Source organism: Gopherus evgoodei, chromosome 4 (assembly GCF_007399415.2).
Source record: "Gopherus evgoodei ecotype Sinaloan lineage chromosome 4, rGopEvg1_v1.p, whole genome shotgun sequence".
Lineage (NCBI taxonomy): Eukaryota > Metazoa > Chordata > Testudines > Testudinidae > Gopherus > Gopherus evgoodei.
This window is the reverse complement of record NC_044325.1, coordinates 56,855,628-56,877,675: the sequence shown is the minus strand read 5'-3', so window position 1 is coordinate 56,877,675 and position 22,048 is coordinate 56,855,628. Positions and strand designations below refer to the sequence as shown.

Genomic DNA, 22,048 nt, shown 5'->3' with positions numbered 1-22,048 from the left:
CATGCTGTTTTTCTGGATTTACATTTTTCTCTGCTTGGTGATTCTCATACTCCATGCATGGAGTTGAAATCTAGGATGCTGGTTCAGTTGTTACGGCAATGGGTTGAGGTGGGGTGTTCAACATCCTGGAATTCATTTGCTGCTGTATTTTTTGCATTTCACACTTGTGAGAATCTAGTGTCTTCCCTATTTGACAGAGTTCTTTAATAATTATGTCCATTATAGGACTAGAGGGTTGATAGGTCAGGCTTCTCAGGTGAGAGCAGTATCGATTCATGTCAGTCATGAATTGTTTCCTGCTTGTGGTTGGTGAAGATGGTAAGGAGCATGTCCCTATTCTTTCATTCGTGTTTCTAGGGTCATAGTATCTGGGATTTTGAATTCAAGGACATCGGGGTACGCCCCCCCCCCCGGTTATGATCTGATTTTAATATTATTATCCAACCCTCTTAGACCAGGTGATTGTCCTTGTGTCATAGTTTGTGAACCTTCTACTTTAATTACTGGTTTACCTGAGGCTTATTGAGCAACTGCTACAGGAGGGTGAGTTCTTTTGGAACCTTTCTGTTGGGTTTGAATATAGGCTTTAGACAACAAGTCCAGCAGTTCTGGAAGAGTGCTCCCGGGGTTGACATGCATTATTACTTTATCCCAAACTGCTTCTAAAGAATTGTTAACAAGCAAATTAATGTACTGTGGTTCTGTTTCCTTTCCAGGCATTTCATTAGATATCCAGGCTGCAGAAAGTTTATTATGAAATTCATGCAGTGACTCACCATCACGTTGCTTCATGTTAGCTACCAAAGTAATTCCTGGCCTGGATGCATATTTATTTCTAACAGTCGCACAATGTTTTTGAATGATTTTTTTCCCTTCTTGACATTTTGGTGGCAATGTATTCCATAAGGCTTTGTCTACAGTTAACTGTAGAATCTTATCCAAATTCTCTTAATCTGACAGCAACAGTTTCACTACTGTTTCTAAATGTGTTGTGTGGGCAGCCACTGGATCTTCTTTTTTCATCAGCCCTACCATTTTTGCAATGGCTTCTAAGGTTTTTACATGTGTTACCATGGCTGTTGGAGAGACATGATTACTGGATTCTACTGGTTCCACATTAGAAACTGATTCTTTCTTCTCCTTCATGGTTATATTGGGGAGTCTGTTTCTTTTTCTCTAGAGGAATTGGTATCTCTCAAGTTGGGGCAAGTTTAACAGTAGATAATTTAGATGTAGGTTTTGCTGTAAACCTTTACATTTTCTTTTGCCTTGGGTAGGTGCCTGTACCTTAGGAAAGTCTGACACTGGCATAGGTTTCTGTGGAGATTCTGATTTTGGCTCTAAAGTGGCTTGGGATACAGTGGGCACATCAGATTCAAAATGAATTGTCCTTTTCATTATTCCTTGTGACTCAGTTGACTTTGAGATATCAAAAATACTTGCTGGAATTTCAGGTTGCAAAGACTTTTGCCTTTCCTGAAAGCTTCTGATATTTAAGATTGCCTTCTTACAGGCTTTCACAGCAATTTTTATAGTTCCCTGAGTTTCTTGTAACAAACAGCACAATTGCGGATGGGTTTGTTACATTTCTGGCTTACTCATTCTTTGTCCCGCTTTCTACCAACTCTCACAACAGCTACTAATTGCTGTTCATTTCATTTCTTGTCTTAAACCTGCAATATTTAATTTCTTATCAAAATGTCCATCAAAATGTTTTACAACTTGCTTCACTTCTGACGGTTTCTTCAAATCCTCCATTCTCTTCCTCTAAATCTTCTGTGTTTGATACTTCCTCTATTCTTAGCTCTCCAGATTGTTCAGTTTCCTGTTGTTCTTCCTGTCTGTGTTTAGCTCTCAATCTGGTAAGTAGGGGTGAAATTCTACATCCATGTGTTGTGGGTTGTTCTTCCACAGGTGTCACCATAGCTACTGGAATATCTGGAATTATATTTACAACATATACAGGTGGCAACTCCCACGGGCAGCAGGTTTGTAGAAATTTTGCTGGTGCTCAGAATGCCCAGACCCCACTCCTCCCAACTCCATCCCCTCCTGCCGAAGGCTCTGGTAGGGAGCATAGGGGATGGAGGGTGGGATGTGGGAAGGGGGTGGGAGTGCAGGTTCTGGGAGGGTGTGGGGGGGTGTGGCGCTTACCTGGGGCTCCTAGGCAGGGTGGACAAGGGAGCCTCTGTGTGCTGCTACCCCCAGGCAATGCCTCCGCAGCTTCCTATTGGCCACAGGGGCATTTGGGGCAGGACACAAACTCACCCTGCCCAGTGGCCGCAGGGAGGGGCTGGCAGCCATGGGGAGCAAGCAGGCAGGAAGCCGCTCAGCTCATCTGAGCTGCCGATGGTGAGTGGGGGCCCTGGGCTCTTTTAAATGGCCCGGGGGAAATGAAGAGGGAGCCCCCGGGGGTCAAAGGTGGGGCCAAGAGAGACCAGTGCTGGAGCCGGGCCCATGGTACTTGAGCACCAGAATATTCCTGGGCACCACAGGCCCAAGGCAGGGCTGGCTCCAGGCACTAGCACAGCAAGCAGATGCCTGGAGCGGCTAACGGAAAGGGGCAGCACGTCCGGCTCTTCTGCCGCCGAATTGCCACCGGTCCCTCAGTCCCTCTGGGAGGGTAGGACCTGCCATCGAAGAATGAAGCAGCGGCAGTAGAGCGCCAATCACGGCTTTTTTGCTTTTTTTTGCTGCTTGGGGCAGCAAAAATGTTGGAGCTGGCCCTGCTCCAAAGACATTTGTGGGTCTGTTAAAATGCATTCCTGAACAGATAATTTATTCTGCTCTATACATTCCTTAGAGAAATTATAGGAGGCATTTCTTCCTTGCTCCTGATAAATATAGGGATTTCTCTATTTGAGAAGGGCTTGTGGTGCTTACTTCTCCTGTAGCTGTTTTACAGCTGGAGTACATCGAGAGGAGGGGTGGTGATCAAGGTAACCCCACAAAGTTTTACTTGATCCTCTGTTGGTGATGCAGTCCAGAGGAGTGTAAAATTCATGGAACTTATTAACAGATTTGGGGAGTTTATGACTTGCAGATGATGATGGAATATCTGAGTGACTCTGCCACACCTGATAGGGTTTCTACCCCTACGAGAGTGCTAGGATCCTTTTACACAACTGTGGTCTCACTACTTTTTCTCCCGGAGCTCAATTCTTACAACATCAGATAGGTAGACAAACAAAACAACATAAAATGCAAACAAGCATAAGTGAAAGCAGGAAGTCTCCATTTTAGTTCATTATGACTTTTGAGCTACATATATTTTTTTCTCAAACTTTTGTTTCTTACTGGTTTTGTGTGATTTCTATGGCCCTGCTATTGGACACCAAATCTGTAGCCTTTTATTTTATTTAAGATTAATCATACTTCAGTGGATTCGGCTCTGGCAGCTAGAGTCTTAAGTTCAACAGAGTTACCTCTGTTTGTTTTAGATTTTGAGTTCACAGGAACACATGAAACCATAGGCAAATTACGCATACAATTACAAGAGCATTTACCTTTTAGTAATTTTATTAAAGTTACCAACAAAGCTATAAATGTTACAGCATATAGTTCCTAAAGATAAGTATAATGGACCAGTTATACCTACAGACATACTCACATCTTCCTAGATAGTGTTAGTCTGTTGACCCTCTCATGGATTGACCATCAATATGGGAGTGGTTCCTGCTGGAGTTCCTGTTCTGGGCAACCTTTTTTATGCTGTGAGTTTGTCTGTTCCTACATTCTGTGCATGTACGTGAAAGAGTCAGCCCTCTTTCTCTTATTGGTTTGTGCCCCCTGGAAACACAAGGGACACCGAATTCTATAGGCTGCGTAGGTTTTTATTAACATTGACGTACCACCTTTATTCTGAGGTTAGGGCATGTGTTAGAGACAATATTTGTTGCCACAGCATTTTATAATTTAAATTCAATCTTCTCAACTATACTTTTGTAATCTTACTGGTTGGTACCTCTTTTCCATCATCTTTCGGGTTATTTCTCGGTCATTGACTTTCACCATCACTTCTTGTCTCCAAGGCCCAAAATAGCTAAGCTAAGGTCTTGCAGGCCTCAGCCTATGGGTTTTTGCATTTCAGCTTGTCTTACTAATGTCTACCACATAGTTCCTTTAAATACTGATCAATCTTATATTTTTATAGTCCTACAAATTAACTCTAATTAACATACAGCGAATATATGTAATATAACCTAACATCACATGATAAATGAATAAATGGATACTAAACTAAAATTATTGGCTGCATGACTTCTTTCCAGTCTGAATTTGTATTGTTTCAACTTCCAGCCACTGGAACATGTTATACCCAAAGAGCCCATCAGCAGGTATATGTTCCCCTTGCAGACAGGGCCAGTGCAAGGATGTTTCGTGCCCTAGGTGAAACTTCCACCTTGCACACCCCCCTGCCCCTACCCTGAGGCACCTCCTCCACCGCAGCAGCTTCCACCCCCACCGTCTGCCCTGAGGCACCCCCCCACCCCAGTTCATCCCTGCTCCGCACACGAGCACCCCTAGCATGCCGTCGCTGCTTCACTTCTCCCGCCTCCCAGGCTTGTTGCACCTAAGCTGATTGGTGCCGCAAGCCTGGGAGGTGGGAGAAGTGAAGCAGCCACAGTGTGCTTGGGGAGGAGGCAGAGCAGGGGTGAGTTGGGGCGGGGAGTTCCCTTGCATGCCGCCCCCCCTCTTGCTGCAGGCAGCCCTCCCCGCATCCCCTTGCCCCAGCTCCCTCTGCCTAAATGCTGGCGGTGACCGGGGCAGCCAGAGATCCAGCTGCCGCGGTCACTGCTGAAGAAAATGGTGCCCCCCCAAATCCCAGCATGGTCACCTAAATGTTTGCACTGGCCCTGATTGCAGATACTTATAGACTGATCAAATAATCCCTTAACCTCCTGTTTAAGCTAAATAAATCAAGCTCCCTGAGTTTCACTAGAAGACATGTTTTCTAATCCTATTCTTGTGGCTCTTCTCTGAATCCTCTCCAGTTCATCAACATCCTTATTGAAGTGTGGACACCAGAACTGGACACTGTATTCCAGCAGCAGTCAGACCAGTGTCAAATACAGAGGTAAAATAACCACTCAATTCTTATTTGAGATACCCCTATTTATGCATCCCAAGATCCCATTATCTCTTTCGGCTACAGCTTTGCACTGAGAAATCATATTCAGCTGATTATCCACCCATATCCCTAAATCTTTTTCAGAGTCACTGCTTCCCAGGATAGAGTCCTCCATCTTGTAAGTATGGCCTATGTTCTTTGTTCCTTGACGTATACATTTACATTTAGCTGTATTAAAATGCATACTATTTGCTTGTGTCCAGCTTACCAAATGATCCAGATCACTCTGTATCAGTGATCTGTCCTCTTCATGATTTACTACTCCCACAGTGTTTGTGTCATCTGTAAACTTTATCAGTAATAATTTAGGGCAACTGAGGCTGAACTGGCTTCTATCTGCCTTACGACTGGGGTGTGCAAAAATGGTTTAAAAACACATTTTCCCTCGTCCTTTCCAGTTCTGTGCTAAGTCTGGAACAAAGGGACTACTAGTGTAAGAAACTGTGTGCGTGTGCGTGTGTGTGTGTTTTGTTTTTTTTGCAGGTTTGAGCCCTTACATGTGTCTCATTTATTCATTGTTTTTCTCTCTTTTTCATTTTCCTGCTCTATTTCTAATCTTTTTTCAGAATTTTCAATTGTTTATTTATATCCTTCCATTACTAGCTCTTCTCTGTGATCTGTTTAACCTCTGGTTTATTGACCTAAACCCCACCAGGGTGTGTGTGGAAAGAAGACAGGAAAGATTAAGGGCTGAGGGTGTTTCTGTTTATGATCACACCCCAGCTCTGGACACCTAGTAATTCACTGGGGCCAATTCAGAGTCAGCTGGGAGGGGAAGAGCCTGGTTGGTTTGGGGGGTGCAGGCTGCCCCTCTTGCCCACTCCCTGAGGGCACTGGGGCAGTCTGCCTCCTTTCTCCTTAGAGTGAGGCAGGCTCCTTGCTCCTTCTGAGACAGGTCCCTCATTCACATGGAGTCATGGGTCCCTGCCCCATGGTAACTATGTTAATCTGATCTGAGCCCCCTTGGCCTGGCCCTGCAGCTGCCGTTTCCCCTCTGCCCCCTCAAGGCCAGAGATTGCTTTGCTTGGTACTTGTGCAAGACTGGGTGTGGGGTGGGTACATGCCTCTGAGGCATAATGTGTGACAGGGACCCAAAGTGAGGGGCAAGGGCAGGAGAGATAGGGCAACTAATTGTATAGGATGTGTGAGCATAGACTGCGTCTGTTCAGTTCTTAGGTGATCAATGACAAATCTTTCCCCCCAAGTTTATACTGTCAGAGATATTTGTATGACAACAAGACATTTGTTTCAACTCATCTGCTCCCTGTTGCCCACATGAAACAATGGCCTGTTTGTGATGTCACATTGGTTACTGTGGGTGTGTTAATGTTTTGATACACTTCTGTTAGATGATGTCAGCAAGTTGCATAAGGGGGAACAAAGACTTTTCTGTTAAGATCCTGGTGTTTTTCAGCTTGTTTTCTTGTTTCTTGTGCTTCAGTGAATGCCTAGAAGAGTACATCTGGTCATTTAAAAGGCCTCAGAAACACATATGTTTTAAAGGTAAGCCTTCTATTGCTGTGATACTCATAGTCAAACAAACTATTTACCTTTCTGTGACGAAGGGCAGTTTAAATTAAGTCAGTAAAACAGTGTCCTCTCATGCACCTCAGCTACTTGATGCTAATATGTTGCTGTATTTGTCTGTTACTAATTTAACTACAGAATCCTGGAAATCAGCAATGAAAAGGGCCTATTGTGGAATCGTGTCCATTAGCCACTGCCACGGCAAGATTATACCCCGTGGTGCTTAACATTTTCAAGTTGTGCTTTAAATGTCTCAAGCAACAGAATATCTCTTGGGACACTGTTGCCCAGCCTGAGTAATCTCACGGTCAAGAAGTTTTTCCTGATAGCCACCCTAAATTTTCTTAATTTCATCCTATCGTTTATTTACCTACAGTAGAACCTCAGATTTACGAACACCTCGGGAATGGAGGTTGTTCATAACTCTGAAATGTTTGTAACTCTGAACAAAATGTTATGGTCGTTATTTCAAAAGTTTACAACTGAATATTGGCTTAATACAGCTTTGAAACTTTACTATGCAGAAGAAAAATGCTGCTTTCCCTTTATTTTTTTTAGTAGTTGACGTTTAACATAGTAGTGTACTGTATCTGCTTTTTTTGTTTTGTTTTTGTTTCTGCTGCTGCCTGATTGTGTATTTCTGGTTCCAAATGAGGTGTGTGGCTGACTGGTCAGCTAGTAACTCTGGTGTTCATATCGCTCAGGTTCTACTGTATTTTATTATTTATGATTTTTTTGCACAGCGCCTATTGCCATGGCATCCTTTGCATCTTAACAGCATCTCAGTTAGAAACAATCACTTTAACTTAGTAATATTGTAGTATCTACAATGATACTTCATTAAAGATCAGTGTAAATTCATGATGGCTAATTATACTACCATTTTGCCATCCTAAGTCATTTCTCGCTATCCTTGATGCTTAACCACTTCATCTTCAAATATTTATAGATGGGTATTAAAATTTCTTTAGTGTTCTGAGAAAAAAGCAGTTCTTTTAACTTTTCCTCAATAAACCCCAGCACCGTAGCCATTTTTGTATTATTTGAACTGCTTCCAATCAACCTACATTTTTCTGGTTCTGAGGTGCCCAGGGTTGAATGCAATGCAGAACAGAATGCAGTATTCCAGAGATAATGAACAAAATAAATTGACTAACTGTTTTGACAGTATCCTGATCCTGTTGTTCTAGTTTCCTTAGGTGGAGCTTGGTCCAATCATTGATTTTCTTTGAGTAAGGTGACAACTGGGAATTCTGGTTAAAGGTACCAATTTTATAAAAATATATTTTGTGTTATAATTCATATATGACAAGTGATACTACTTTAAAATGATTATTTATATAGTGCCATAGGTGTGTGCAATTACTCTTTTAGAGACAGTTACAAAATAGTACATCTCTGCCCCAAGGAACTTACTACCTGAAGGCCCAAACCTTGATGTGTATAGTCCCAACCCAATGGGACTACGTACATGAATAAGGATTACTCATGAAATTGGGACTACTTGTGTAATTAAGGATAGGAAGGACCGTCTTCTGGTTAGTCACTGGACTGGGAAACAGGAGATTTGGGTTTGTCTCTTGGCTCCACCCTTATTGATAAGAGCTTGGTCAAGACACTTAATTGCTCTATGTCTCGGTTTCCCCATCCATCAAACTCAGATATACCCTTTCTGTCACCTTTTATCTGTCCCAACGACAGGGACTTTCTCTTACTCGGTGTTTTTACAGTTCCTACACAATGTGACTGTCATCTCATGGTAATCCTGTAGTTACTATATTACAAAGAATAAATAGAGCTAGATTGAAAACCACATTTCCATTTCACAGGAAATATTCACTTTTTGACATTTGTTTTTGTTCTGAATTGAAACAAAATATTGAAGTTTCAGAATTTCTCTCAGAATATTTCCAACTTTTTTTTACTTTGGAACATTTCATTTAGATAAAGTTGAAACTTAATATAAAATATTAAATACTTAATTAATATATATAAATGTTATAACATTAAAATGAAATGGAACAAAGAGAGTAAAAAACCAAACATTTGTACATTATCAAAACCAAACATTTCTACCATATTGAAATGAAACAAGAAAGTCAAAATAATTCATTTTAACATTTTCTTGTTGAAAATTCTGTCTAAGTCGACATTACAGTGAAACATTTTGATTTTGGCAAAATTCCATTTTCTGATGAAAAATTATTCTGTTGAAATTTCTTTGCCCAGCTTTAATGATTAACAATATTAATTTCCTGATAAAGACTACATGAAAATGGAATTAAGGTTGAAAATACATAGCCGTAATTTAGGATAAAATAAATTACATTGGGAGGAATACCTCAGTGGTTTGAGCATTGGCCTGCGAAACCCAGGATTGTGAGTTCAGTCCTTGAACGGGCCACTTAGGGATCTGGTCCTGCTAATGAAGGCAGCATGCTGGACTCGATGACCATTCGGGGTCCCTTCCAGTTCTAGGAGATAGGTATATCTCTATTAATTTATTTTAATTGTCCCAAAAGCTGGCATTTTAAAGTCAGGAAATTAAGAATTATTCTTAAACTTCAATCCAAATGTGTTAAGGTACGGATATTAACAGTTAGGGCACACTGAAACACCTTAACTCTATCCTGTAGTGACACCATCCAAAAAGCATATGATTTTGATTAAGACATTTTAGTGCTTGTGGTCCCAAATTAGATTACAATACATTGATTTTGAAAGATGCATTCAATTTTTTTTCTTCTCCTAACGGTGTCACTACAGAACAGATTTAAGTTTGTCTGGATGTCCAAACTGTTCATTTCCACATTTTAACATATTTGAATTAACATATAACATTAAAAGTAGTCCAAAGAAAACCTTTTTGGTGAGAAAAAACTTTCATGAGAAATCCTTTATGTAACCTACAGGAACATAAAGGTGACAATCACCACCAAATAGCAACTGGAGTCCTCACAAGTATAGCAGGATGCACCAAGATGCATTTAGAGTTGTGTAATATTTTAGGATGTATAGTCTTAATGTTCTCCCAGGCTGCTGGTAGAAAGAGCAAGACAAAAATAAAGGACCCTGACAGCTCACAACATATGTCTCAGTTGAGGGGGGTGAGGGAAACAACTATTATGGTGGTTCTGGCCCCGACTTTATTGGGCTGTCAAAGAAATCACATATTCCCAGTGTTGGGATCCCAGAGGAAGTGGCAGTGAAAGGGGCCAGCAGGTACTGATCAGATTGAGCAGAGTTGGGTCTAATTGTATACACTCTCTACCTCCCAAGGGAGTCAACAAGCAGCAGGAGTTGACCTCATTCAGCATTGCCTGTTGGCGTCCTGAGAGGTCACGTGCACCCTCAAAGTGCCTGTGAATAAGACATGGATTTCTTTATGCTGTTAACATAATATGGTCTTCCTGCCTTACTAATCTTCATTATGTTCCTTATCTAGAGTCATATTTTCTTGTAGTTTAAAAGCCAGTATCTCACACTTGCTACTTAGCATAGTTCTATATAGATAAGTATCTGAATTCAAAACATTCTGGGCTAGGAGAGAGTGGTTCTAATATAACTTTTGTTTCACCCAAGGCTACACCTGTGACTTGAGAACTGTATTGCATTCGATTGTTTTGTAAAATATAGGAGTTAGATTTGCTTTGCTGAAACAACTTTTTTTTTTCTGAATAGGAATTTTTCTTAGGAAGTAAAATATATATAAAATATCTTTTAACAGAACCTGCCCAAATTAACTCCTATTTTCTAACTGTCTCACTAGGTTCAAGATGGCAGATTGCAGCTGCATAATGTGGGGAATATTTTGGCTCATCGTCCTGGTGTTTTTTGGCTGGCCCTTAAGCATTGCCTTGGGTGGCCTCTATGGATTCCTCTCCCCTCTCACTACCTTAATAGGACTGGATGACTTCAGTGAAGCACTGCTGAGGGGAGTAAATTTGGGGAGACAGTGTGCTAAGAATGTACAAAATGGCAAGCCCCTTTGCTGAGCAATAAAGACAGAATTACAACTGACAAGGATTTTATTGTGTACTGCACTGGATTTCAGAGTTATTCTATTAACCTTAAAATGTTTGCATTTCAGTACAAATGTTGTTTGGTTCTTAGATAATGTATAAATGGCACTTGATAATCTCTGAAGGAAACTATAGCAATGGTGCTGTTTGTCTTTTAAAACCATTCTTCCTGTTTCTGCAATGAGTAATGACGCTGTCTTTACTTATTTGTGTACACGAATTGAAATGAGAGGGAAGCCAGAACTGAAACTCTAGACCTAAACCTCAAATTAATGTTTGGATTAATGGCTACGTTAACAGCCACCTCAAAACTTGGGTTCCAAATTGTGGGCACCCACATTTGAAAACATTGTCACCGAGCTCAAATCAGTCTAATGGGCCTAATCAAGAGATGCCCACATTTAGAAAGATGGGAATCTGCATTTGAACCCTGTTTAGTGGAATGTTTGGCTCCTGAATTTTATTTGGCCTTGTTATAAAATATGTGAAAGTTAGATTGGGCGTTCTTGTCAGATCACTGTTTCATTTTTGTATTTATTCATCCATGTATATATTTACATTGATGCATAGCTTAATTGTTTATAGTAGTCATTAGCTTCTTTCCATTTTACCATTTTGTTTAATGCTAATTTACTAGGCATATTTATGATGGCAACTTTGTTGGAGAGTTTGCTACACTAAAATATTAATTTCAAGTGTATTCATAAATCAGTTGTCATAAATACAGACATTAAAGTTTCTTTTGCTTTGCCATTTTCTTATTTTATGATACACTAAACTGTAAGCTTGAAACATTATCCAACCAGTTGTCAAGAATCTTTAAAGACATGCTAAAATTTATGGAAACTAAGTGTTCTAAAAGTTTTCATTCTGTCTTTATATAGCCTATCTTTGCTGGATATCTTCTCTCATATTTTTGTTACAGTGAACATTTATATGGAACATTATCTTTGGGTTTATAAGAGCTTTTCTGCTCCTGCTGCAGCGGACATTAGTTGGATGTTACTGAATGGGGTATTCATTACATGGCAGGGTGAAATTGGCTATATGCTTACCCGTGCATTTCCAGTAATCCCTTAGATACACGGGCCCACCACCACCACCTCTGAAAGCCAATTGCCCGATGGTTAAGGAGGTGGGAGACTTATGTTCTAGCGCCTTATAGTGACTTGGACCTGGTTTTCCTACAGCTCTAACTTCTGGACTAGTTGCTATTTGACCAGAAGTTCCAACCTGGACTTGAGAGACATTCTCAGTGAAATTTTAATTGAAACCAGTATGCTTCTGCAAAATTTCTATTCAATGAATTAACATTTTCTGATGGCAGATTATTTTGTCAAAAAATTCCTGGCCAATTCTGCTTTGGACCATTACTCTGTGCTACAGTTTCTCCATCTGTAAAACGGGTATAAACAATATTCCTTCCTCTGACTGGGGTGTTCTGAAAATAAATCTATTAATGTTTAGCACTCACACTATACTGATGAGTAGATCTGGGCAAATTTTTTTCCGACAAATAGTTTATTTGCTGAAAGATGCGGTTTTGGGTTGACTGAAATTATTTTACAAATAATTTCAAAAATACTTTCTTGCCTCCAAAAATAAAATAAAATATATGCAAATGCCTCCCATAAAAATTAAATAAAAATTTTCTTTTGCATAAAACAAAATATTTCATTTTGACCTGAAAAGATTTTTTTTATTTTTCCATTCAGCCACCAAACTGAAAAAAATCAAATATTCACTCATCTGTAATAAGTGTCACAGAAATCTTATAAGGAAATAATCTGTCTTCAGAGCAGGATTGGAATAGTGTGGGACACACTGGATGATAAGAATAAAACAAAATAGTGCATAGCTATTCTTTCTTTATACACTGAATGAGGTAAGGGTCCTGAGATACACTCACATACTGTTTTTATCATAGTTAGAGCTGTGCCATTTTTTTCTGGTGAATAGTAAATTCACCAAAACATGATTTTTTTCAGCAAATGATTTGGCTAATTTGTGGCCAATTTATGGAATTGTTTCATCTAATTTTTTTGTGTTGGGGACTGAGGACCCCATTACAAAATGGGGCTGCTGGCGGTGCCCCTATATAACTTACAGCTGGGATAGGGGAGATCACAGATTCAAAGCCTCCCTCTGCTTGACGCAGAGACTTGCATCTCCTGTACTGCAAGTGAGCTAACCTTTTGGCCTACAGGATGTTCTGGGGTCAAATCTCAGTATCTCCTGTTAAAGCTGTATAAAAATTGGTCCTTTGAGCAGGGATTTCCCACATTTCAGGAGAACATCTATCACCAGCACCACCACCACCCTTCTCCTCCTGGTGTCTTGTGAATCTAGCTCTTTAAAAATACTTGCAAATAAAAGGTCTGAGTGCACTGAAATTTTTGTTTGACCTCAAATGAACTCATTCTATTTGCCAAAATGTTTTGGAATTTTCAAATTTTGTTTAGAATTTTTATTTTTTGAAACTGCCAGTGAACCAAAACGTCAATGATTTGCCTAGCTCTAATCCTAATGTACACCTACAAGGGGTCTGTCCAAATTATTTTCTTTCCCCCTCCTTCACAAAATCTAAATTTTCGATGGGAAAGTCAAAATGACGTCTCCTTGGCTGTGTCCTCCTGGAAGGTGCTTGTCCATTGCGCTTTCCGCCAGTAAACAGGAGGCGGTAGAGGCTGAGTGCCCCAACTACCTTTTGAAATATCAATTCCAGGGTCATTTTTTTGGAAAGAAAAGCAACAACATGAGTGTAATGAAATTTGCCTCCCAATCATAACTATAGAAACTCTCATGTCTGTTTCCGATCTAGGTACAGCAATAGCATTAACTAGTAAAATGGACATTGAAGTGTATCAGAGAGATTTGTACATTGCAAAGTGAATATATGATTGATACAATCAAAGTTGTTTTGTCCTGGGGATTTTGAAGCACCGATTATTCCCCTCTTCTCTGCTACTTCAATTACATGCTTTCTCTGTATTATTGGGCACTACTAAAGTCAAAGCTATATCTGTGACATTGCCACAAACCCTCCTGGAACTCAGCCATGCTCAGAGTTAGAGTGCTGAAGGAGCTTTGCAAAGGATCTAAAATGGTTCCCTGTGGTTCTTTTCCTCTCTATCAGCCTTGGGTACAAATTAGAGGATGTTTACAACTCTAAACTGAAATGAAGCTGCCAAAATCATCCTAGAGTTCAATAGGACTGCTCCTGTGAGTAAAGATACATCATGCATGTTTGCCAGATTGACTTTTAGTTATTCTTCCCTTTCGTTTCCTTTACTTTCTTCTTTCCTATTCTACTTTTTCTTTCTCAATTAATTTTCCTTGTCTTTTTTCTTTTACATTTCTGGATGTTTTTTGTCTGTTTTTTGTTATTTAACACTCACCTTTCCTTATTATTATTTATATCTCCTATTACTCTTTCCTGTAAGATTTGGTTGTCCTTTGGCTGGCTTCTTTCCTTTGGTGATTTCACTTATTTATTTGATTTTTTTTCTTTTATGCTCTTCCATCATTTCCCCTCTCCCCATTATCATCACCTCCTTTAGTTTACTGAATTTCCCGTTGTAGTTATAAAACTGTATGTATGATGTCACACCAGCATAAGTGACAGAGGGGAAGCTGCTTGTGCCTCCCCTATTCAGGGCCTATGGGAGTCAGTGCAACTCCTCCATGCAAGCGAGGGCAGACCCAACTACTGTACAAGTTGCAATAGTCCCTATGTGGTGTTGTAGGGGTGCAGAATTGCCACAGTGCAGGTCTGCCTCACTACACCCCAGTCCACCACCACCTTCCTCTGGCTCACATCTGCACTTCCACTCCCAGATCATTCCTGGGAGGCTGTTGCGTGGAGGTGGCATAGAGCCAGCTCTGTGCCAAGGACAGGGGTGTTCTGCACTGGGGGGTATTACTCAGGGAGTCTGATATCTTCCCTAAGCAGTGCAAAGGGGCCTTAGTGCAAGGTAGAGTCTGGCCCAGAGAGTCTAAGTGGCTTATCCAAGGGCACATAGGATATCTGTTTCTGAGCTAGTATAGCACCCAGGACTCCTGACTCCCAGTTCCATACCTTCACCAAAGGGCCATTCTTCCTTTGGTAGCCTCAGCTATCCAATAGAATTCACTCCTACAAGAAGCATGCCATGTTGTGTCAGTGGCAGAGGTTATCCATTAGCTTGTTGGATCTGAATGCCCACGCTATAATCTTGCAACCTAAACTGATCCCAATTTGGCTGAATGAGGGGTTGATGCTGAGTGATGCGGAGCACTTGTGAATGATGAACCCTTCTGTCTCTGCTGCATAACACAACTTGGTCATGTTCTTGAATGACAGTGTGTCAGAATAGGAATAACACTGGAATCTCCCATCAGGCATGCAGAATTCTGCCACGGGACCACTTGTGTTTTTGTAATAACCCTATTTTTTTCCCCATATATTGGCTTTGGGAGTAAGATATACATTGGTATGGCTAGATCCTGAATTTATTAATATTATATATGTTTATTTAAATAAATGTACTGTACAAGGCAAAGGCAATATATAAAAATGAATATTAAAAAAACAATAACCTCACAGTGAGCTTTATTAAACATTCTATTCCAAGACAAGTCCACATATATAGCATTTAGCTTTTCTTTCTTCACCTCTCCTGCTTTAAACAACAAGCGATATTATCATGCAAACAAGAGCTTTTTTCCTTTAGAGTTCATCTGCTCCTGCTGCTTATTCCCCTCATAAAGTCATAAGCCTGTTTGTGACATCACTTTAGTTGCTTTGGAAGTAGTGATGTTTTTGCACCCCTTTGTAGGATCATGCTCAGTCAAGCTGCATGAGGGAAAACAAGGGATTTTACATGGTCCTTGTGATATTTGACTTGCTTGTGTGTTTATGCGTCAGTGAATTCCTGGATCAGAGTGACTTTTCATTAAAAGACTGCAGAAATCTCTTTGTCTTCAGGTAGGCCTTTTACTGATCTATTTTCCTGCTGTTACAGTATATAGTCAAACAAAGTATTTAACTTTTAAAGTAGAGCCCTGCTCCTGCAAGCTGATCCATATGGGCAAACATACCTGTGCAGAGAACCCCTGAAACCAGCAAGACCCTACAGATACCAAAGCCCACTCACACAAATCATTTTGGAGAATCTGGCCTGCCCTTTCTCACCACAGCTATTTGATACCCCATTCTCATACTCTTTGGAGAGAAAGGATGGTCTAGTGGGAAGGGTATTGGACTTGGCCTCAGATTCAGGAGATCTGGTTATTCTCAGCTTAAGCAACAGCTTTCTGTGCAACCTCACATATATCAACTTAATCTGTCCTATGCTTTAGTGCCTCATCTTTAAAATGGGTCTAGAACTTCCTTAACTCACAGGGACTTGGGGAAGATAAAATCCATTGAATAATGGGGAGATGATTGCATGTTACAATGATAAGTTATATTAGTAGACAGTTACTAACTTTAACCACAGAATCAGGCCATTTGCCACTGTAGAACTATTATTTAAAGTACAATGTGTTCTAGCCTTACTTTAAAGGTCTCAAGTGGTAGAGACGACTTCTTTGGGAGACAGTTTCCCAGTCTGATTGATTTTTTTAGACATCCTTAATATTCACCCTATTGTTTATTTGATCTATTTATTGAATTTCACCCACTGCTTGTTGTCTTAGAATTACTGCATCTGATCAACAAAACAGTCTCTCAGTCAGAGACAACCAAGTAACCCAAAGGAGTTAGTTGCCCAATGCCTACTGAATTTCAGTGGATTTATGCCTAAATCCCTTAGCATCCTTTGAAAATGCCAACCTAAGTAATACACTTATAAGATCTACAATGATACATAATTAAAGGCCAGAGTAAATTCATTCATTAATCACAGTAAATAACTACATGGTGTATATCACTCTAAATAAATGTTTCTCAGTTGTTAATGTTTAACCTCTTTAGTTACCTATAGTTAGTTATCTCTCCCTCTCTCTCTCAATCTTCTGATAGCAAAGCGCTTTTAGGGCCTGATCCAAATCTTATTGAAGCTAGTGAGAGTGTTTTCACAGATTTCAATGGGATTTCTTTCTTACAAGCACAGTAATAATTTTTGTTGCTGTTATTTGAACCCCCTCCAATTGATCTACATCTTTCTGGTATTTGGGTGCCCAGAACTGAATGCAATATTCCAGGTATAGTAAGTTCACTTTTTGCTGAAGGCATTTACAATATTCTGACTGTTTTGTCATAGTGTCTTCAGGTGGCGCTTGTCTGATCATCAATGCTTGAAAAGGGTGAGAAATCTCAGAAGTCTGATGGAAGGTAAGGGCTTCTTGTTTTGTTTCTAAGGCTCAGATCCACAAAGGAACTTAGGCTTTGTGATGCTGAACACCACAATGTCTAACTTTTCAGTGCCTGAAAAGTCACTGGTACAAGAATGCAATCTGTTAGGCCCTCATTCTACAGTGCCTGGGAAGAGATAGGTGCCTTAGAATGCAATCCACAAAACCCAACACTCTAGGTAAGTCTCTCCCTAAGGTAGGTAATGGGAGCTGCCAATGAGAGGCGTGTACTCTAAGCCGTGCCTCCTCATGGAGATGAGATGCGCCTAAGTCCAGGCTGCAGGGAGGTGTCTATCTCTGACTATGATTCACAAACCAGGGAAAATAGGCATTTGGCCACCTACTTTGCCTCTAGGACCTGCATGTTCAGAAGCTGCCTAACTCCACACACAATTGCTGGAGGGAGTGGGCAGGGACAAAAGAGGAGGAACTCCCTTATAATCCTTAGCCCAGTGGTTAGGGTAATCACCTGGCTGTGGGAGACCCTGATTTCAGTTCTCCCCTCTGCCTGATGAGGAAAATGTAGGAGATAAGAACCTGGGCACCTAGACTGGGAGGCAGCAGCACATTTGTTCAGAGGCAGAAATATAGACACATAAGGAACTCTTACTGCAAAAATGTAGGTGCCAAGTGAGTTTAGGTGCCTATAGGGTTAGGTGGCTGCTAAACGGGGGGTTTTGTGGATTCCAGCAGTGCCTAAAAGTGGGATTTGGTGATTAAGTCTGAGGCCTGGTCTACACTGAGGGGGGGGGGGAGCGACCTAAGATACGCAACTTCAGCTACGAGAATAGCATAGCTGAAGTCGATGCATCTTAGTTCGACTTACCTCATGTCTTCATGGTGTGGGGTCAATTGCCGTGGCTCCCCCGTTGACTTTGGTTCCACCTCTCGCGGAGCTGGAGTTCAGCAGTTGACGGAGAGTGATTGGGGATCGATTTATCACATCTACACTACACACTATAAATCGATCCCTAATAGATTGCTACCGGCCGATCCGGTGGGTAGTGTAGACGTACTCTGAGAGTTAGATTCCTAAGTAAAGTTAGAGTTAGTAGAGTTGTGGAGTTAGAGCTTAAATGCTTTGTCATAAATTATATGTTATGGGTGAAACTATATTACAGACGTAAGGATCTCTGACTTCAAAATAATCTCTGGTTTAGACAGCATCATAAGTGTTCACTGCTATTTGTACAAAATGGTACATCCCTGTCTTGAAGAGCTTAGAACCTAACGAACCACTCCTGAAAATCTTTCCTTATGTAAGTAGTCTTGCTGAAACCAGTGGGACTTTTTGTATAAGGAAGGGTTTGCAGGTTTAGCCCTAAACACCTGATCTTGAGACACTGTCTGTTCCCATTGGCTCTAATAGGAGTTTTGAGGGGCTGATTCCTTCTTGGGATTAGACCCTCATGCAGATTGTGAATTCCAAATGCCTACCTCTGAATTAGAGCTGTTTGGAATCTGGGATTCTTGTTCAGTGAAATTACAAATATAATTTAATGGGAACAAATAATTGAATTTTTGGAATTTCCTGCAGAATGGAAAGTCTAAGATCTCATTTAGAAAAAAACTGCAATCATACCTTGTTTCAAACTTTCTGAAACTTTCTCAGGAAAAAAATCAATTTTTTTTGGATGTCTGGGAACTACCATGCATCCGATGAAGTGGGTATTCACCCACGAAAGCTCATGCTCCAATACATCTGTTAGTCTATAAGGTGTGTGACAGACCCAGAACAGTGGGGTACAGAAGTCTGGTAGAGGGCAAATATACTGGTCTCTGGATAGTTGTTTTCTGTTCCCTGAGTGACCAGAGCAGGGGCTGCACTAGAGTAATCAGGAACCTGCTAGAACCAATTAAGGCAGACAGGCTGATTAGATCACCTGCAGCCAATCAAGGCAAGCTAATCAGGGCATCTGGGTTTAAAAAGAAGCTCACTCCAGTCAGGTGAGAAGGAGCCAGAGGAAAGGAAGTGTGTGTGAGTTGCTGGGAGCAAGAGGTACAAGGAGCTGAGAGTGAGAGGGTGTGCTGCTGGAGGACTAAGGAGTACAAGCGTTATCTATTGGGCACCAGGAGGAAGGTCCTGTGGTGAGGATAAAGCAGGCGTTTGGAGGATGCCAGGGAAGTAGCCCAGGGAGTTGTAGCTGTCATGTAGCTGTTACAAGATGCACTATGGACAGCTGCAATCCACAGGGCCCTGGGCTGGAACCCGGAGTAGAGGGCGGGCCCGGGTTCCCCCCAAACCTCTCAACTCCTGATCAGACATAGGAAGAGTTGATCCAGACTGTGGGGAAGATCACTGAAGTGAGCAAATCTGCCAATAAGCGCAGGACCCACCAAGGTAGAGGAGGAATTTTGTCACAACTGCCACAGGACTCTTTGCTGCTTTTACAGATCCAGACTCTCATGGCTACCCCTCTGATACTTGGGAATTACCAGTGAACCCAAAATCAGTTCTATGTTGAGCTCTGGATGTAAGGGTTTAGCGTGGAGCCAAGAGAGTCACTGAGACCAGAAAAGACCATGGGTATGGAGGATCAGATGAAATATAAGCATCTTCCCCAAGAATTTGTTTGTTACTTTGAAACTGTGTCCCCACTCAGCTGTGCAGCAGAGAGGTGGGAAGAAGGAACAAAGCTGAGATGAGCTGAGCTAGCCCACCCAGCAAGTACCTCTGAGCACCTCAGAAACTTTCCCAAAAATTGGTTGGAGTGCTAGTGTGGACAAAGTCCTGGACACCAATTTTTTTTTAATAGCAACTTTAAAGCAGATTTAACCACACTGGTTATAAACATAGCTCCAGCAGCTGGAGTTGTGTACATGCAATGGCTCCACTGGTTTGAATTTTGGGAACGGTTTTCCTCTCAAAGACAAAACTGCTGAGAGATGCAGCCCAGGTGTGGTTTTAAAACTGTTTTATCTTGACAGCTGGAAAGGATGAAAGGAATGAGTTTGAGTGAGGGTGGGAGAGGGAGGAGATGTATGTGGGGTTGATGATGGAAGAAGGGAGAGCTTGACAGCTTTTAAAAAAAAGGAAATGTACCAAATAAAAATGGCTCATTGTGAGAGCAGAGGGCTAAGCTTTTTGGAAGAGCATCAAGGATGAGCAGGAGTGAAAAGACAGTAAGAGGAGAGAGAGACCCCATTTCTGCATTATCATAATTATTTCTGGAAACTCAGTAATATCTGTATCTGATTACTTAGGCCAGGATTTTCAAAGCTAGGTCCCTAAAGTTGAGCTCTAAATCTAATGTTAAGTGTGTAAATATGGATTTATAAGCCCAGTTTTGAAATTTTGCCCTTAGCATTTACATAAGCATCTCTTCATCCAGTGATGGAGTGTGAATGAACTTCTCAGAACTGAGGCCTAAATGGCACATACAGAAATGTGCACACAAATAACTGCTCTGTAAATCAGGTTACTGTGCTTACAGAGAGGGCTGTTGTCCATTATTTTGTATCATTTAGATACCAAGTGAGAATTGTAAAATGGCATTTGGATCACCTTTACTGACTCAATCTTATTTTCTGCTATATATGATTAGCATAGAGAAAAAAAGAGTAGAAAGAAAAATGTCAGATGTATTTGGCACTAATCCAGATTATTTTGTAATGTTTCAGTGAGCGCTTTAAGACAACCTGCTTCTATCTGATGTGGAGTTTGCTCTGGATGTTCATACTGGTCCTTTTTGCCTGGCCTTTAAGCATGGCCTTGGCAGGCCTTTATGGATTTGTCTCCCCTTTCATTACATTGGTGGGACTTGATGACGTTAGCGACGCCCTGCTGCAAGGAGTAAATGTGGGGAGAGAGTGTGCTCAGAACGTCAGAAAGGGCAAGCCCATGTGTTAAAGATGGCGCTGTGTTTGGCAAGGATTCTGCAGCTCACTCCATCAAATGTCACACCATCGTGTTCATCAAATGTCACACCATTGTGAATTTCTTGTTTTTACATGGTGAATTAAAGAGCTTTTATTTCAATGTAAAAGGTATTTGGCAATTCCCTCACCCCCACTTAATAATCTATGAAGGACACTGATTTAATATGACTGTTTTATAAGCTTACAGTGGAGATTGTGATCTTTCATATCTACACAATGAGTTATGATGACAACCTTATCTCTGGAAATACAACATTCTGAAATATTGCCTGGGAGAGAGGACAGGGCCAGAACACTGTGGCCAGTCTGTGCTTTGATTGTGTCCATATGGACTGGAGAATAGATTGTTCTCACCAGAAACTAAGCAGCCTCCATCCAACTGAAACTGCTTGTGCTCATTAGCTGGTGAGAAGATGTGTTCAGATGTTTTTCCCTGGGTAACTGATTACAGTCCCCACTGGTGGCCAGAGGGAGAGGACAGACTGCATAGGCAAGCAGGCAGCCAGTGACAACACACAATCCAGGAGGCAATCTCTGCAGCACAGGCAAAGTACAAGTTTTGCAAGTTCAGTTTCACCAATTTTGCGAGAGACCAGTGTAGGTTCCTCTAGGCAGAACATTATGTTCCACTGTCAATTGGATCTGGCTGTACTTCATGTGTATGCCTCCTTTCAATTGTCCACAGCCTCCTTTGTGTCAACAGGAGAGCCCCCAGAACAAGAACATATCCAGATTTGCTCCCCAACAGCACAATATTCAGAACTTCCCTATGTTTTTTCCTCCCTGTGAATAATTGACTTGGAGAGAGAGGGTTTTTGTTAGACCAACATTCTTTCTCTGTTTTCCCCACAATGAATTTATATCACCATTGCTATTTGTTAAGACAGGAATATAGAATTATGAAGAACAAGTGTGTCCCGTGGCTTCTAATGCACAGCCTGGTTCTGAAAGAGTATAGAGGGACCACCCATGCTGCAGCTGGAGCCCCCTGCAGAAATCTTGCTGACTCACCCAGAATTCCTCCAGAGGATCTAAGAGACTACAAAAGCACTGCTGTATTTGAAAGGATGTAGTATATGTAGTCTCATCATGCCTGTCCTCTGCTGGTCCGTCGGTGTAGTTTGGAGCCTAAGAGCCACCCTCAGCCCTTGCT

General features: G+C 41.2%; 1 long non-coding RNA gene across 1 annotated transcript; it reads left to right on the top strand.

The window, feature by feature from the left end:
- Window positions 1-5,213: 5,213 nt before the first annotated feature.
- Window positions 5,214-11,425, top strand: LOC115651381. Its single transcript, XR_004000345.1, has 4 exons — window positions 5,214-5,249; window positions 6,573-6,634; window positions 7,849-7,921; window positions 10,428-11,425. It is a non-coding gene; the product is annotated as an uncharacterized LOC115651381 (long non-coding RNA).
- The last annotated feature ends 10,623 nt before the right edge of the window (window positions 11,426-22,048 follow it).